Genomic DNA, 17,154 nt, shown 5'->3' with positions numbered 1-17,154 from the left:
CTTTTACATATACCAACTACAGGGGGATGTCCTGCCTTTGTAAGTACTTCTTTATATGGGACTGGTTCTGGTTCTATGAATCTACCTCCTGGACAAATGGCTTTGTCTAACAATTAACCATTGAATGTGTCAGCAGGGATTAATGAATGCAGGTCACTCACTTCAGGTAACAATGCTGTTCCTTCACTTGTTAACTGTCTGAGTGAATCTATGAGTTTTCATAATGTGACCGGAGCATCTGGCTCTATGGATAATAGACTTTACGGCAAACATAATATTATGGAGAATTTAAAATTATTTGCTCTCAAACTGTTTAAATATAAGAAATTACAGCTTGAGATTTTATATCTTGAAGAATGTATAACGAGGTACTAGATCCCCAAAGGATTACGCCAATGGAAGTTTCCAATGGGGGTGGTGTGAGATTCTCCATTTCATCATGAATTATTGCAGCTATTTGACTCTCAGGGCTGTGATGTTTTACATTTATTAATTATAAACTATAAATTGGACATGGATTTAATAAAAAATGAGTTAATGGGTTTAGAATCTACCATAGTTAGTGACACTGACTTTGCAAGATACAGATTTGACTACCAACGTATATTTAGCAGTATTGAAAGTGCTTTAGGTAAGATCAAAGACACTAAAGTCAGTAAATTAGAAAGTGATAGGTTGGATTCTTTGCATGGGAAACTAATTCTCATGCTTCTGTGACCATTACCAACAAACTGAACACTCTTGATGGGTCATTGTGATCTCCCAAAACAAAAGGCATGAATACTCATGAGAAAATCAGAACTGATGTGAGACACAGCGAACGGCTACAGGAGAGTGCAGCTAACACTAATAGTAATACCAGCACTAATGAAACCAGGGAACAGAGTTTTCAGAATGGAGGGTGACAAAATGCACAGCAATTGAACATTTGTTACTGCAACAGCAAACGACAGAGGAAGAACCACAGCGGAGGAGGTAGTGACTCAGGGAGAGGATTTATTCGGTCCTGGTCTTGACACAGATAATATGCTGCCTGCATTACATATCTTAAAGAACTCAACAAGTGACTTTAAAATCTACAATTTCTCAAGTATGAAATTTCTCCTGCACTTGCTGAACTTTTGGCTAAAGGGTTGTTGTTTGTGCCATCTAAAAGAGCTGACTTTGTAGCCATTTTATTGGACCTTAAAATTGTCACCCGAAAACTAAATTTAATGTCTTTGTTTGGATAATTGTTCTATGCCTCATGATTTCAGTGTATCCAGTGTGTTTAATCCTATTTTACAGAACAATTTATCTGTATTCGAAAGATTATGCAAAATAGACATTTGGAATGCTTTGGTTTAAAATAGGAAACATGCTTGTGAGTCTAATAGTTCAGTTACTGAATTATATGCTTTGAATGAGCTTAGCATGCTGGTGTTAAAGTTTTAAAGCCTGACAAGGGAGGTTTAGTCTTCATGAATGAAAATGACTATAACAACAAGATTTTGGATATACTTAATTCTGATGGTTATGTTGAGGTTTCTTTGAATGAATACAATGGGGCTTGTCAGCATATTAGATCATATATTAATGATTTATTTATTGATTCTAGAGTTAACATTGATGTTTTTAATTACATGAATATATTAGCCCCTGTAACCCCGACTATGTTTGGACTCCAAAAAATTCACAAAAATTAATTAAATCCATCCCTTCATCCCATTGTGAATGGGAGAAAATGCATGACCTATGGCTGTGCCAAGTACGTCAACAGCTTATTGAAGAAATACCTAAAAGTTATACCCCAGGTATGCCGTGACTCATGGGACTTTTTAAATTGTTTAAATTCCTTGACCTTTGACGCTGGATACAATTTTCTAACAACTGACATTAGGGATTTGTACACTGTAATTACACAGGGTTTAGGCACTGAATCGGTAAGGGAATTCCTACTCAGAAGGGGTGGCCCTGGAGATGAAATTGATTTAATCGAGCATTTACTTGATATCATTCTTTACAATAATTTAATCTTTTTTAAAGATAGTTATTACCTTCAGAAATCCAGGGTAGCAATGGGGTCCTCCTGTGGGTGGAGTTTTGCCAACTGCGTAATGGTCTTTTGGGAGGAGGAACATTTATTCAAATGTGATATTTATAAGGAACATGTCTGGTATACTAGATTTTTGGATGACATTTTTATTATCTTTAAAGGCGACAGTCATCAGGCTTTGAAGTTTGTGGAGGAAATCTCTGAGTTAACTGATTTTTTTTAGATTTCACCTTTAAATTTGGGACCGAGCATATTTCATATTTGGATGTTTCCCTTTTTAAGGACACCATCAAGTTGAGATATGCGGCCAAAATTTTCAGAAAGGCCACGTATTCTACTTTTTTGCACTACAAGAGTAACCACCCCTTCCATCAGAAGAAGGTGGTGGTTAAGGGTCAGCTGGTGAGAGCGGCCAGAATGGCCACTCTTGAAAATTATTTCTTACTTGAGTGTGAACATTTGAAAATCATATGTCTGGCTAGGTCCTATCCCATTGAATTATTAACAGCTATTATTGATGAAGTAGTAACTAAAAGAGTGACTGGGTGGTTTAAACCCCTTTTAAAGGGAGAACAGATAGATATTGATACAAACATTGTAGATGTTTCCAGTGAGGCACATACCTCACGCTCTGATAGTAATACTAATCATGTATTGAAATTTAGTACCCCCTATTCTTTGGATGCTGGAATTTTAAGAAATATTCTGGCTAAAAACTGGATACTACTTATGGTGGATTTTTCAGTCAGACAAAAGACTGGTACTGAATCAGGCATGCTATTTAGACATGGCCGTAACATCAAAAACTTATTAGAAAACAGGAGTGAAATATATACCGGTAGGTCGGGCATGTATAAATGTAGATGTTGTAGATTTTGTCATCTTATAAAGGTTTCTAACAGATTTTCTATTGCAAATAAAGTTTATTTAAAGTCTAGATTCAACTGTGAGAGCTTAAGTGTTGTTTACATTGCTTTGTGACAATTTTGTACTGGGTTCTATATTGGAAAGACCGAAAGGCACTACAAAGAAAGTATGAGTAAAGGAAATTTTACTAATGCTTTAGCTAGACATGCGATGGAAATTGAGGGTCACACTTTTCTATATATGGTCATAGAGCAAGTGATGAAAGACAAAAAGGGTGGCCCATGGCAGTTGGACTTGGAAGAAACAGTTATATTGGCAACTTAGACTTAATGACTGTGTTTTCCCCGGACTTAATTAGCAGTGTTCTTTAAAATGTATTTTGAAACTAAAAGCGCTTGAGAGATAGTTTGTATTCTGAACAATTAATGCATTCCATGATATATGTTGTTTGATTTAGGAGGTAGCAATTTATATTTAATTTACATTATATTACAGAAGCTTGATGTTATTATTTATTTTTAAAGAAATGTGGTTAGGTCTTTTTAATGGTTAATTGATTAATTAATATGTGATGTCACTTTTTAGTCATTATATAAGGAATGAATCATTTGTACATGTTGTCTGAAGAAGTTGAATTACTGTTTTCAATGAAAGCGCTAACATAAACTGTTTCTTGGAGACTGGAGATTACCACTGCCTTGTTTGTTTTTACCATATCAGCTGTGCCTGTCCTCCTTCAACAACTCTGAACTAATCATCCCCCACCTAAAAATGAACCATCATAAAAGCATCTGTCTAGTTGCTATCTATATCCCCAAGCAACAATAAGACAACTACTGAAGACATCTTGCCCTGGCTCAACACCAGCATCAACCAGGAAACTATTATCTTAGCTGATGTAAATACAGATTGGCTTCAAATCTTTGACTCCATACCTATCTTAACCATCAAATGTTATCACTTCACACAACTAATCACTACTCCTACCAAATATAACAAAATACCAATAGATCTTCTGCAATTTAGCTCAGCCTAATCACCTCCTCTGGAACTCTCTCCAATGTTGTCAGCGGACCTACCAACTTTCATTAAAAATTACTCTTACACTCCCCCAAATGCACTACTGTAACAGTCTGCAACCTTTCTATGTTTAACAAAACTTCTTTCATAGACTTACTAAAGCTCAGCAGCTGGCATCAGTTAAAACATTCTCCGTGTAGATGTGGTAGCTAACTATTTTAACAAAAAATCCCTTAGCAACCCCAGTAAGACACAAAAGAGTTAGATACAGCCCTGTCTCATGGTTATCCAAAAAAGCAACTCATGAGATCCAGATATAATGTCTAGAAAAATGGCTCCAAAACAAAACACAGTCCAACCTTTAAAACTTTAGAGACCTGTATACCCACACCAAAAAGTCATTAGATATGACAAAAAGCTAATTAATTACTTATTTTCCAATAAATTATTTACACAGCTCACAGTTGCTGGCTTCTGTTTTTGGTTTAAAAAGCTAATTAAGTCACTCCAAGATACCCAAATAAAATATTTCATGCTAATCAGATCCTCCATCTATATCCTACTGAACACATGCTGTCCAGCCCAACCATCATCTACCACTTCCAACAGTATTCATCCTTTTTATGAACAATTTAACACACATTTCAAAAAATTAGTCACCACCTTCACTAACAACAAACTTACTAATTCCCTCTCTCTTAATCCCCTCACAACTTCCCTCTCAAATTCCCAAATTTCACTTAATTCCATCCCCAGATCCACCATAAAAAAAACTGCTTCAAAAACTAAAATCCACTGCTGAATCTATTTGCATAGCTGCAAACCCTCCTGGCTTACCTTATTTCTATGGTCCATCCAAGAAAACTATACTTCTCACATCTGGAAACATCTGCTATCATACCATTTACAATCTCTCTTCACTAAAAGTGAACAATGTTATAAAACTACAGAAAGATTTGCTGCTAACCATATGTGTAAGTTTCACCACTGGCATTAAAACAACTACATTGGCTGGAATTTCCACACTGCTTATATATCTCCCCTTCAGCTGTTGTCTACAAAAATATTTAGAAGCCACAGAGTTGTCCTGCTTTATACAACCTAATAGTACTTTGCTCCCCAATTAGACCTCTCCACTCCTTCGACAAACTCCTGCTTACCATATCCAAATCTCAAACCAGGTCTGGTCAGTGTTTTTACTCCAATTGCTTCCAAGATTTAGAATTTTATTTCTACCACCATACAGCAGCAGTCCAGCTTATAGATATTTACAATACTATTAAAACAAAACCAAACCAGCTCATGACTCTGCTATTGCATATCCCCTGATTAGCTAACTTCAAATCCCTATGTCGCTGCCCCCACCTTACCTGAAATATTCACTGCTATTAGCTATTCTCTTCCTCACATCACTCTACTTCTCCCCTTCCTCTTCCTCCATTGCTCTTTGCTCTCCTGTCCATTCACATGCCACACCTCTCCCCGGATGCCTTTGCTCTTACTATTTCTCAAAGTCACTCTCATAAACTCTTCCTATTGCAAGTTCTGTACACATAACTAAACCCCATATCTTCCATGGCACATATCTTGCTTGATACTTAGGATATTCTCCATGTATATGCAAAACTCCCTATAATATTCTGACTGATTCCAATCTACCCTTCAGATTTCACTTACTAAATAGCAATCCATACAAATGTTTACTCTTCTTTGTTATTATTATACATTATGCAATATGTCATGTGGAGTATGGCTTGCAGAATCTTTTTATCGTATATCTATGTCTGAGTATAAATAATTTTTAATTTGCTGAAATTTTATGTATGTAACTAAAGCTTGTTATGGGATTACATGTATTAAATACAAATGATTTTGAGTATGGTACATGTATATATATATATATATATATATATATATATATATATATATATATATATATATATATACATAAAATATACCAACACACCATACTTAAGCAGGAAACTTTTGTAGTAGTTTACACAAAAAGCATAATAAATGGCATAAACTATGGCATACAATATAAGATATGGTATAAAGCAGCTCAGAGTTATGGCATTAACTCACAAGTGTTAGAATTCTATACATTTGCACATTTATAGGGCTCAGAACCAGTCTACTTTATGTGCTCAAAGTCCAAGAATATTGAATATGATATTCTCGACACGAGTACACCGAAAGCGCAAAACATCAAAAATGTAAACGGAAATCTCCATTGGTGGAGATTTCCATTTACTTCAATGTAGTGCGATCTCGGAGTTGGTATATTTAAGTAGCGAAGGGTGTGGGTGGTGCAGGGGGGCTTGCCCCCTGCCTACACTAGTTTAAATTATTTTTTTGTGTATTTTTTGTTTTTTACTTTGATTGTTTAATAGTTTGATGCATATGGTTCGATCCATATGCATTCGAGCTATTAATCTTTCGAGGTCCTAAAGTAGACCCACTCAGAACTATGCAGTATCATGGTACAAATTCATGATGTGTATGAGAATAAAAGTTATGCAATCACGCAGTTGCATTACCAGTCATCACAAACATGATTTTTTTTAATTATTTCTTTAAAGCTGACTCCTCTTGAATATATCCTTATCCCATCTAGAGCAACACCCTTTGCTCTCAGGCATTACTAACAGATATATTGATATAGAATTCTGTTTAGCATTTTGGCAGCACTATTAGCATTCTGAATAACTGTTATACCAATAACAGAAGGCTTGGAAGGTGCTGCAGTTATACTAGATGATCTGTTAACTGTAAGAGGTAAAACACAAGAACGGGACAGAAGGCTGATCACTGCCAGTAAAATAAAATCTTTCAATGTGGCCAGCTGTAAAATCCTCTAGTACTGCTGCAGATAGACAGTGATTTAATTAACAAACTGATATTTCAAAAAAGCCATAAACAAAAGTATGTCTGCTTCAACAGGCCATTTTGGTTTAGAACAAAATAAAATAGCAATAACTATTTAAAGTACTACAAGACATTAATAGCGCAGAGAACATCAATATAAGATAAATACTATGTTTTCTAGTTTTTGAATACAGCAGCTTTAAAACTTTCTTGTAACCCATATGTATGTTTGGAAAATAAATTATCTTTCTGTTAATTTCTTCAATGTGTGATTCTCCACCTACCTGCTTATGCCTTTAGGATAGGGGAGAAAAGCTCCACATGATGTCATGATACTGACCTATACACTTGAAGTAATGTGCTCATTGATTTCATATATGCTCATGAGTTATTTCATATGCTTTAACCATGTACCAGTAGTTGGGCATTTTCATCCATTATATGTACAATTCACTAGTAACATATATGTCAAACAATTGTCTATTATTTCTTTCTCTTTAGTGTTTTGTGTATATAATTTTGTTTCACCTTGTGCCTGTATCATTTCTAGGAAAGTATCCTTTTGGATCATTTTGATTGACTGATACTAAGAAGACATGTTTGCCCAAGCAAAACCCCACAAGCTGTAGACATGCATGTTATACCCTTCTTATGGATTCATCAGCACAGCATTAAGTGTATTCCACTTATGCTGGGTTTGGCTTTATTGGCCTGAATTTATCCCATAACAGACTTAAAAAGGAAAAACGTATTGAACATTCAGAACTGCCATATAGCTGAAACATCTGATGTCCTTAAGGAGTCATTTGCATATATCCCATGTTACCTCTAATGCAAGAGGTTTCAAGGAATCACACAGTGAAATGTCTTCCTTGGCTACATTTTTCTTTTATTTCTAGACTTACCTAAAGCCTTTGACACAGTTTGTCAAAGCAAACGTCTACTTCAAATGGATATCAGTCAGTAAAATGGCACTGCATGCTCTCTCCTTACCTCCAAGTCACCACCGGTGTACCTCAAGGCTTTATCCTTGGTCCCCTCCTCTTTAACATTTTCACCAACACCCTCTATACATCCACACAACAGGCCACACTAATACAATACGTGGATGATTCCACTCTCATTTGCACGTGACAACATGGTATACCTCCAAAAAATTATTCAGGAAGCTTTAACTTCCACTGAAACATGTTTTTTTAACTAACAACTCATGCTCATCTCAAAAAAGACCAAACTACTACTTTTTCCCAAAATCCCTCTCTCATGAAAAAACAGAATCTGAAGTCCTCCCGCTTGATAATACAACCACTGAAGTCACTTCTCATAGCAAATTATCAGGGTAATAGTGGATGATAAGCTTACATTCAACCTGCATATACAAAACTGCATAAGTAAAACTCATCAAAACTAGGGATGTTTTACAGAATCAAAAACTTTCTCACCAACACAACCAAAACTACACTGTCACTACTTATCTTCTCCCCGCTCTTCTTTATGGTGTTCCCATCCTTACTAACCTCCAGGCTTCACAAAAATTAAAAGTTGAACAATGCTATAACAAAGTTGTTAAATTTGCAGTATATACCCCTTTCCGAACCCACCACTGTATTGTACTAAAAAGCCTTAATTGGTTAGAACTGCCTCATCAACTAACATATAGACAGCTTCTTACCACCTATAAAATTATCCGGCATCTGTCTGCCTGTCCAGCACTAAAAACTGTTCTACACAACTATGTTCCCAGTTTGTCATTGTAATCCAGTGACCAAAAACTCCTGTCTGTCTACAAACCTATCAAATCTGCTGGTCATTGTCTGTTCTTGTATAAGGTTGCTAAGGCCTGGAACTCCTTACTTGTATCCATTAGGTCAATACCTTCCCTACCATCTTTCAAAACCATTCTGAAAGACGTCCTAACTAAAATCTAGCTATGTTCTTGCTTAAAACCAGAGTAAACTATATCTCTAAATGTGAGCAAGTATCTTTTCCTTCCTTATGCCTCCTTAATCTCCCTTTTCACTTACTTCCTTACTTGTATCAAATTCTCTTCCCTGCCTTTCTCTCAAAATATACCATAAGTCTGTTTTTGCCTCACTTCATATTACAATTCCTGTTTGCATTAGACTAACTTACCTTTACTTTTCCTACACACTGGCTAAACTTTTTATAATTATTTAACGATTGTCATATAACTTGTATCAATTATTAACCAATGTTTTTATATTATGTCTAATTCATTATAATTATTTGAAATGCAGATGTTTTTGTTTTATTTTTGAAGATTATAAAATTATTGTTCTTAAAATGTTTTATAATATTTTGGAGCTTTTCTCCCCGCCCTCCACTGAAAATGGACTTCTACCCAGATAGACTTTCCTGGTAATCAAATGTTAATTTTATTTATTTTATTTTACATTTGATTACCAGGAAAGTCCGACTGGATGTAGGTCCTTTTTCAGTGGAGGCGCAGGGAGAAAAGCTCCAAGGGTAACAAATTCATACAATAGAGAAACAAATACAGCCAGGTGAGAAGCAAATACATACAACATAGTGGTTTCAGACACAATAAGTAGGGCAACAGTAATTTACATAAAAAATGGTTGTTTACATTTAGTGGATATATCCAAACGATTATGTACAGTTAAAGTGAAACTACCATTAGTGGTAGATCATGCTAGTAGAGTAAGAGTAATGATAATAGAGGGAAAAGGAGGAATAGGCTATCCAGGGGAGTTGCAGGTGCAGAGCCAGGTGTTAGCAAAGTACATTTTTAGAAGTTTTTTTAAATTCAAGTGTTGAGCAGTTAGTTACTAGTGAGTCTTGAGGAGGAATATGGCTGAATGAGATCTTGAGTGCAGGGTTTTTTTTCTGCTAGAGCATTTTGTGGGCAAAGGTAAGTTGATTAAAGAGAAGAAGTTGAGGGAGTTCAAGCCACTTCAGCTGCTTAAGTGATGAGCAGTCATGTGACTTGTGTGAGGTAATAGTTGACTGTGGTAATGAGGTTGAGGTCTCTGGAGCGTGTGGCAAACTTGGAGATTTTATTGTAACAGGGTTTGAGTTTGGCTAGATCTGTCTTGCGGAGGTTGTTTAAGATTGGGGAGGCATACAGGACAGTTGAGAGGAGGTAGGTTCTAGCAATGGTGTTTTTCGTGTTATTTGTCAAATCTGTTTCTATATAGGAGACATAGTTTTTTGTGAACTTTTTTAATGTATTGGGCAATGTGAATATCAAATTTCAGGTTATTGTCAATTTGCACTCCTAGTAATTTGGTATGGTTTGTTGGGGTGATAATAGTTTTATTTTTAGAGAGGATACTGAAGGTTGTGGATGGGGAGGTGTATCCGGTTGGGTGGAAGAGAAGTTTTGTTTTGTTGGGATTTAGGATTAGTTGTGAGCTAGTGAACCAGGATTCAGCAGATAAGAAGGAATCTTGAGTAATGGTATGGAGGTCTTTGAGGGAGGAAGCTGAGCAAATCAGTGTAGTGTCAAAAGTGTACTGAACCAATGAGGACTGGGGTGTAGTTGAGCTGAGCTGGTTGGTAAAAAGAGAAAAAAGAGGACCAAGGATGGACCCTTGGGGAAGCCCTAAGGTGACAGGATGAAGGGGTGAAAGATCTTGTTGCCAGCAGACAGCCTGCTGATGTTCTGCTAGGTACCATGGGAACCAGGTGATTGTGAGGTGACTGAGGCTAAGGGAGGAGAGGACGTAGATGAGTTTGGAGTGGTTGACCATGTCAAAGGCCTTGGAAAGGTCAAAGACTATGGCTGATACAAATTGACCATTGTTTCTATGCTGGTTACCTGTGTTAGTAAAGGACAGTAAGATACTGTGAGAGGGGTGAAAACCATGTTGGGTTTTAAATAGGAGCTTGTGTTTAAGGTGATAGTCCATAAGATGGGTGTGTACGACCCTTTCCAGAATTTTTGAAAGAGGTGAAAGAATTGCAGTTGGGTGATTATTTATCAATTCAGTGGAGTTACCTCCTTTATGTAAGGGTAAGATGTGAGAGATTTTCCAGATGGTGGGGACTTAAGCTTCTAATAATGACCTGATTATTTATAAGTATGGATACAGAGTATGCAATTGCTTCTGCTGTAATTTGTAGGAATTCAGCAGGGAGATTGTCAGCAGCTAAGGCAGTGGGCTTAATTTTTTTAGTAGTTTTTTGATGATGTTAGTGGAGACTAGTTTTAGGGTAAACTGGTTGTTGCTTTTGGGTGGATGTAAACTGTTGTGGTTTGGGGTAGGAGGGGTGTAGTTGGGGCTGGTCTGGGTCAGTGCAAGTTGTTGAACTGATTCTGTAAAGTAACTATTAAACTGAGTGGCTAAGTTCATGGAGTTGTTGGTGGTTGTTGTGGTAGGAGTGGTTTATTTTCCAGGATGAAATATATTGTTAATTGCTGCCTAGAATTTTTGAGGGTTATTTTGATGATTATTCTGTATTGGGAACTATTGCCCTATAAGGCTGACTAGCTTGGTCTGCAAGGCTATGGAGCGCATCATCGTGGAACTCATTAACAGAGACATTGGGAACCTCCAAACAATGGACCCTACCCAGTTCGGCTTTGTTAAGGGCAGATCATGCCTCCTAAACCTGGTGGACTTCTTTGAGACAGTTACCAAGGCTATAGAAGAGAGTAAGGTGGTACACACAACCTACCTAGACCTCACAAAGGCCTTTGACACTCATGCTTTGGAACAAGATTCCAATCTACATTAGGCAGAGCTCCTCACTAACACTCTTCAAGAGAAACCTTGACGAGTAGATGGGAAACAAAGTTTACCCCGGGGATCACTTCAGTGGCTCTGCTGGACAGAAACACAGGGAACTAATCTAAGGGGGTGGTGAAAGCAAACACATTCTGGCTAGGCTTATAAATGCCTCTGGGCAGATAGCCTAGTACCTACCTATGAACCTATGTTGTAATAGTAGTTTTTTATCTTTTTTTTTTTTTTTTTTTTGCTTTATTTCGGAGTTCTAGGAAGGTTTGTTTAGTTATATGGGATTTAGTTTTACAATATTGTTCCCAGACTTTAACTCTGGTTCTGAGTAGGGATCTGGATTCTTTACTTAATCAGGGTGCGTATTTTGATTTCACTCTAATGGTTTTGGGGGGGGCATAATAGTTGAGTATATTTACGAAGGTGGAGTTAAAGGAGAGAACAACTTTGTCTACAGGCAGGTGCTTGAAAGCTTCCCAATTGTAGCTTTTTAGGGCAGACATAAACCTGTTTGAATCAAAGTTTTTTTTTTTTGTTTCTGATTAGACAGATGGAGGGCTGGCAGTTTTGATGAATGCAGTTTCTTAGGAGAATGTTTGGGTTGTGGTCACTAAGGCAGTAAGGGAGGCAACCTGAGTGGGATGAGAGAATTAATAAATAAATAAATAAATAAACATACATCTTTTTATTATACAATTATAACTTAGAGTATGCCTCTTACAGTTTGTCTAATGTTGCATTCTTTAAATCTTTTCCTCCATATAAAATAGTAACTTTTTTTTTTTTATCTAGTCATGTGGTACACATTTAACTAGACTGCTCCACAATAGATGCTATTTGCCAAGACCCTAGTGAAAAGCAAAGAACAAGAGTCAAGTAAGTCATCCAACCTGCAAAAGGTGTTAGAACAGTGGCAGTCAATTCAAATACAGGTACACAATATAAAAAAAACACAAATATGCATTTGCATTTCTTTCTTTCTTTCTTTTTCATTTTGGAAATATTCTTTGCTTAGAAGTGTAGTGGTGTCCTGGATTATCAGCCTTCAGCAGATAACTGTTATTTTATGTATAACATTATTACACTGCTTTTTTCATTCTGTGCATTTTTAATTTCCTCCATTAGTTGTATATTAAGATTACAATGCACACCGTTTTTGCAGAGTAGCTGCATTACTTAAAACAAATTCATGACCTCTGTCAATTATTTTATCTGTATTTTATAGAAGTTATAACCAGTCATCTTCTTTATTAGTTCATTACCTTTTAATGTGCCCAAGATCATTTAAAATAAATGTTTCAGGTCTCCTTAAGAATAATTTTATTTATTTTTTATTTATTTTATTTTACATTTGTTGACCGGGCTAGTCTAACTGGATACATGTCCATTTTCAGTAGAGGCCCGGGGAGAAAAGCTCCAAGCATCTGCAGAGAGTAAATAATACAATATATAGTAATAGTCAAGTGGAATTACAGTACATTAGCTACATAGTGCATTAGCTAGATAGGTAGAAAAAAATGTTTACAGAGTAGGTTAGTAGCTTTAAGCTAAGATTAAATACAGTAAACCAAAAACAGGTTTTTTTTTTTTTGTTTTTTTTTTAAATAGAGATAGGTGAGATAAATATATTTATATTATATTTAATAACCTATCTCCACATCTTATATGCATTCGGACAATCAATATTCATTATATAAGGTATGCTTTTATGCTTAAGCAAGTGGTACTCATGTTTAATTATTGTAAGAAACAGAAATTAAAAGTGTGCAAGAGCAGAAGTCATTCAATGCTGCTTCAATTGAATCAGTATTTGACTCTGAAGCTTAGCTACCAGGGTGCTTCTGATATTTCAAATAAAGAAAAAAAGCTGTTTGTTTTTTATGTATCTGTGAATGATTTGGCTACTACAAGGCTCTATCACATTTTATAGATTTTGGGTGATTTGTTTGAACATCAAAGTTAGAAAAAAATTACTTTGAAACCATGCTAATCATCATTAATTTTTATTTATTTATTGTCAATTTAGGATTCACATTATTATGAAATCCACTAATAACAAAATGTAGTTCATGTGTTAAAATTCTATTCAGTTTAAATGGTACTGTGCCTCTATACTTGCCTGATTTAATTGCCAAGTCTTGTTTCTTATACAAAACCTCCTATTTGAACAGAATTCATGGAGTTATACAGTCGTATATGCTTTTGAGCTGTACTATTTAAATATACATTTAATGCTGTGGGTTAATAACTTCATCAGCACTCTCCTCTGAGTGAAGAGGTAAGTAATGCATGAGTAAGCCAGGAAAAACTAGGCATGTCAGTGCTCACTCTGGTGCTTCACAGAATTTTTGTGTAAGGAGGTACTACTCTTTGTGTAGATAAACATAATGTGCTTTAAACCTGAATTATTTTTCTCCCAGCATCTTATACACATTTATCCAATCTATGAGAACAATAGCCATGGCACCCTCAGTCATCTGTATTGCATTTCTTGCTGCAATTCAGCAGAGTGACTCATTCTGATAGGTGTTTTGCACTCCTTTTACAATGAACACTTTTATGTGAACAAGAGCAAAATTATAACATATGTTTTTCCTTTAATTTTGATGTTTGAAATAAAAATGAAGGACTAAATGACATTTTGCTGTAGGTAAATTTGCAAAAAGGTCATAGAATGAACATGCATGCAGACCAGTTCATGTATCACTATCTTTCAGATGACATATTAAACCCAGGCCTCTCTTTTTTTTTTAATTTCTCGAAGCCTTTTGGTTTTTTAATACCATGATGGGAATAGACCCCATTCCTAAGTCAAACTGTGATTAAAGTTTATGAAATTAGTATTGTTTCAATCTTTGATGTCAACCACAAGTGCTCTTTGCAGAACCTGCAATGTGCCCAGCAATGACTCCTCTTGCAATTATACAGGGTTACATGTACTGGTAACATATCTAAATATGATTGTAGATTCTTTTTTATAAGACCCGTTAGGGTATCTATCTTCCATTCCACATTGCTCTTGTTTCTGCCTGCAAATCCTGATATTTTATGACTGTGTCTCTCTGTATGCAAGACACTGTAGTCAATGGGTGCAGCAATTTCAATGATCAATGCTTCTTTTGTCTTCTTTTCATGGACCACTATATCCAGTTTTCTAGCATCTATCTTTTGAACTGTCGGTAATGAGTGATCTCATGTGATGTAGACTTCATCATTTTCTATGAAACTTTGTGGCTCATGTTTCCAGGGTTTTTTTATGCCACTTCAATACCATAATGTTTGCACAAACCCCAGTGCAACAGTCTTGCCATATTATTATGCCTTTCAGTATACAGTCCTTCTGTCATTAGTATGCCACAAAATGCAACAAGGTATGCAACTGCTTCCAATTCTGTTTTACAAAACCTACATTTGTCTGTTTCTCCCACATGTTCAATGGACTTTGTAAACCAATGTGCACGTAGCCTACTATTGTGGGCCACCAATATTAACCTTTCAACTCTTGGTTTGGATTTGCCTCTCCTTAACCATTCCTGCATTCAATCCTGATCAAAATGAGGTTCTTCCAGATTTTTTCTGTACTTGAAACTATATTTCTGCATTTTCACATCTCTTGAGTTCTTATCCAGTCCTTCACCTTTTTTCATTCTTTTGGTTTTTTTTGGCACATCCAGTTGCTGTCTGATTTTTTACCTATTTCTGGTTTGATTTCCATTCCTGCTTGATGCTGATATGCTTCTGCCAGACTAAGCAGTGAAGTCATCTTAGATTTATTCTCCTCATGTTTCAAAATGTTCACTACATTTGGGTCTTGTGAGGTCAGCAGATATGTGTGGAGTCCCACGACTGCAGATCTGTGGATGTAATCAATTTCAAGGAAGCCCATCCCTCCTTTGGAATGAAAAATATATAATCTTACTATACAGTGATTTTTCTAAATCATTTGGTACGCATGAAGCATCCTTCTTGCCTGTCTAATCTAGCCAACACATTTTGGGGCCAGTCAATCACTCCAAAACTGTAGTTTGGACAGGAAGAACAAATTGGTTTATAGCTTGAATTTTGTTCCTAGATGTCAACGTTGTTTTCAAAATTAATTTAAATATTCTAAGGTATTCCTTGCTACATTTTATTCACATCTGTTCATGCTTTATTGTTGACCCTTTATCAGTTCCCAAATATTTATACACTCCCTCTTGCTCAAGTTCTTTTATATCATAATCTTTTACCAAACTGTTTTCTTAGGGCTGAGTTTTCCAGCTTTAAAGGTCACTTTTGCACATTTATCAAGACCAAATGACATTCTTATATCATCTGAAAAAGTTTTGACAGCTTGCAGTTGTGCTTTCAGTTCCTCATCTGATGAGCTATACAGTTTTAAATTGTCAACAAAGAGCAGATGATGTCTTTATACTTTGTTGTTTTCTAGGAGCCAAATTATAGCCATGGTCTAAGCTATTAAGTAGACAGCTTAATGGGTTAAGGGCAAGATAGAATAGCAGCAGTGACAAACAGACATGCTGGATCATCCCCCTTTGAATCTTTATCCCTGGGATAATAATTAGTCCTTTATCATGGCTTAATTGCAAAGTAGTCTGCACTGTTTCATGGTCACTGTAATGTAGTCCATCAGTGTAGGGTGCATTTTATACATTTTAAGCACTCTTTTATCCATGAATGTGTGATACTATCAAATGCTTTTTTGTAGTCAATCCATGCCATACTTAGATTCCTCTTTTTACAGTTCTCCACTATGACATTTTTGAACAACAAATGATCCTTTGTTCCATATGACTTTTTTATTGCCCATTTGTTCTATTGCCATAATTGAGTTTTCTTCTAAATGACTATAAACTCTGTTGGTATAGTGTATACGTAATCAGAAGGCAAGTTATTGGTCTATACTTTTTGGGGTAGCTTGCAGATTCGCTCTTAAGTAGGAGCATTGTTTTTCTTGTTGTTAGCCAGGTTGGTGTCTGTTCAGGGTGCACATATAAATAGTTCTTACTCATGGCTAAATCTTTGTGCAAAGATGTTAATAGTGTTAACTAGACGTTAGGCACTGCATCTGGGTCTGGGGCTTTCCAACTAGAGGCTTTTCTTAACTTTGTTTCAATCTCTCTGGCTGTTACTTCATCCCATTTTATATGCTGTGCCTTTAAACTTCTTATTCTTTCTTTTACTTCTTCTATCCATTTAGCATCTGTATGTGCCACATGATCTTCAATAATACTTCTCCAAAATATACCTATTTCTTCTTTTTTTGATGGTCTTTCAATTTCTTTTACATTGTTTCCCAATTCTCTATAAAACTTTTTTAGTCAGCAATAAATTGCTAATTTTGTACTTTTCCTTTATATTTATCTGCATATCTTCTAAGTTTTTCCTCCTGTGTTGAGATTTTTTGCTTATTTGCGATAGTGCATGATTCTGATCTGTTCTAATGCTGTGCATTGCTTTTATCATGTCTATCTTTCTAAGTATTTTTGTTAATCTGTTCCCTCTTCTATACTTGTCTAACAGTGATGCTTCTTGTCTTGATTTATAGTTTTCTCTATTCAATACTTCCATGATGGTATTTGATCTCTCCCCTTCCTTTCCCTCACTACCCTGTATTCTTGTGGTAGAACTTTATCACTT

Source organism: Protopterus annectens, chromosome 7.part1 (genome assembly GCF_019279795.1).
Source record: "Protopterus annectens isolate FY-2018-M chromosome 7.part1, PAN1.0, whole genome shotgun sequence".
NCBI lineage: Eukaryota > Metazoa > Chordata > Ceratodontiformes > Protopteridae > Protopterus > Protopterus annectens.
This window is presented reverse-complemented; position numbering follows the sequence as displayed.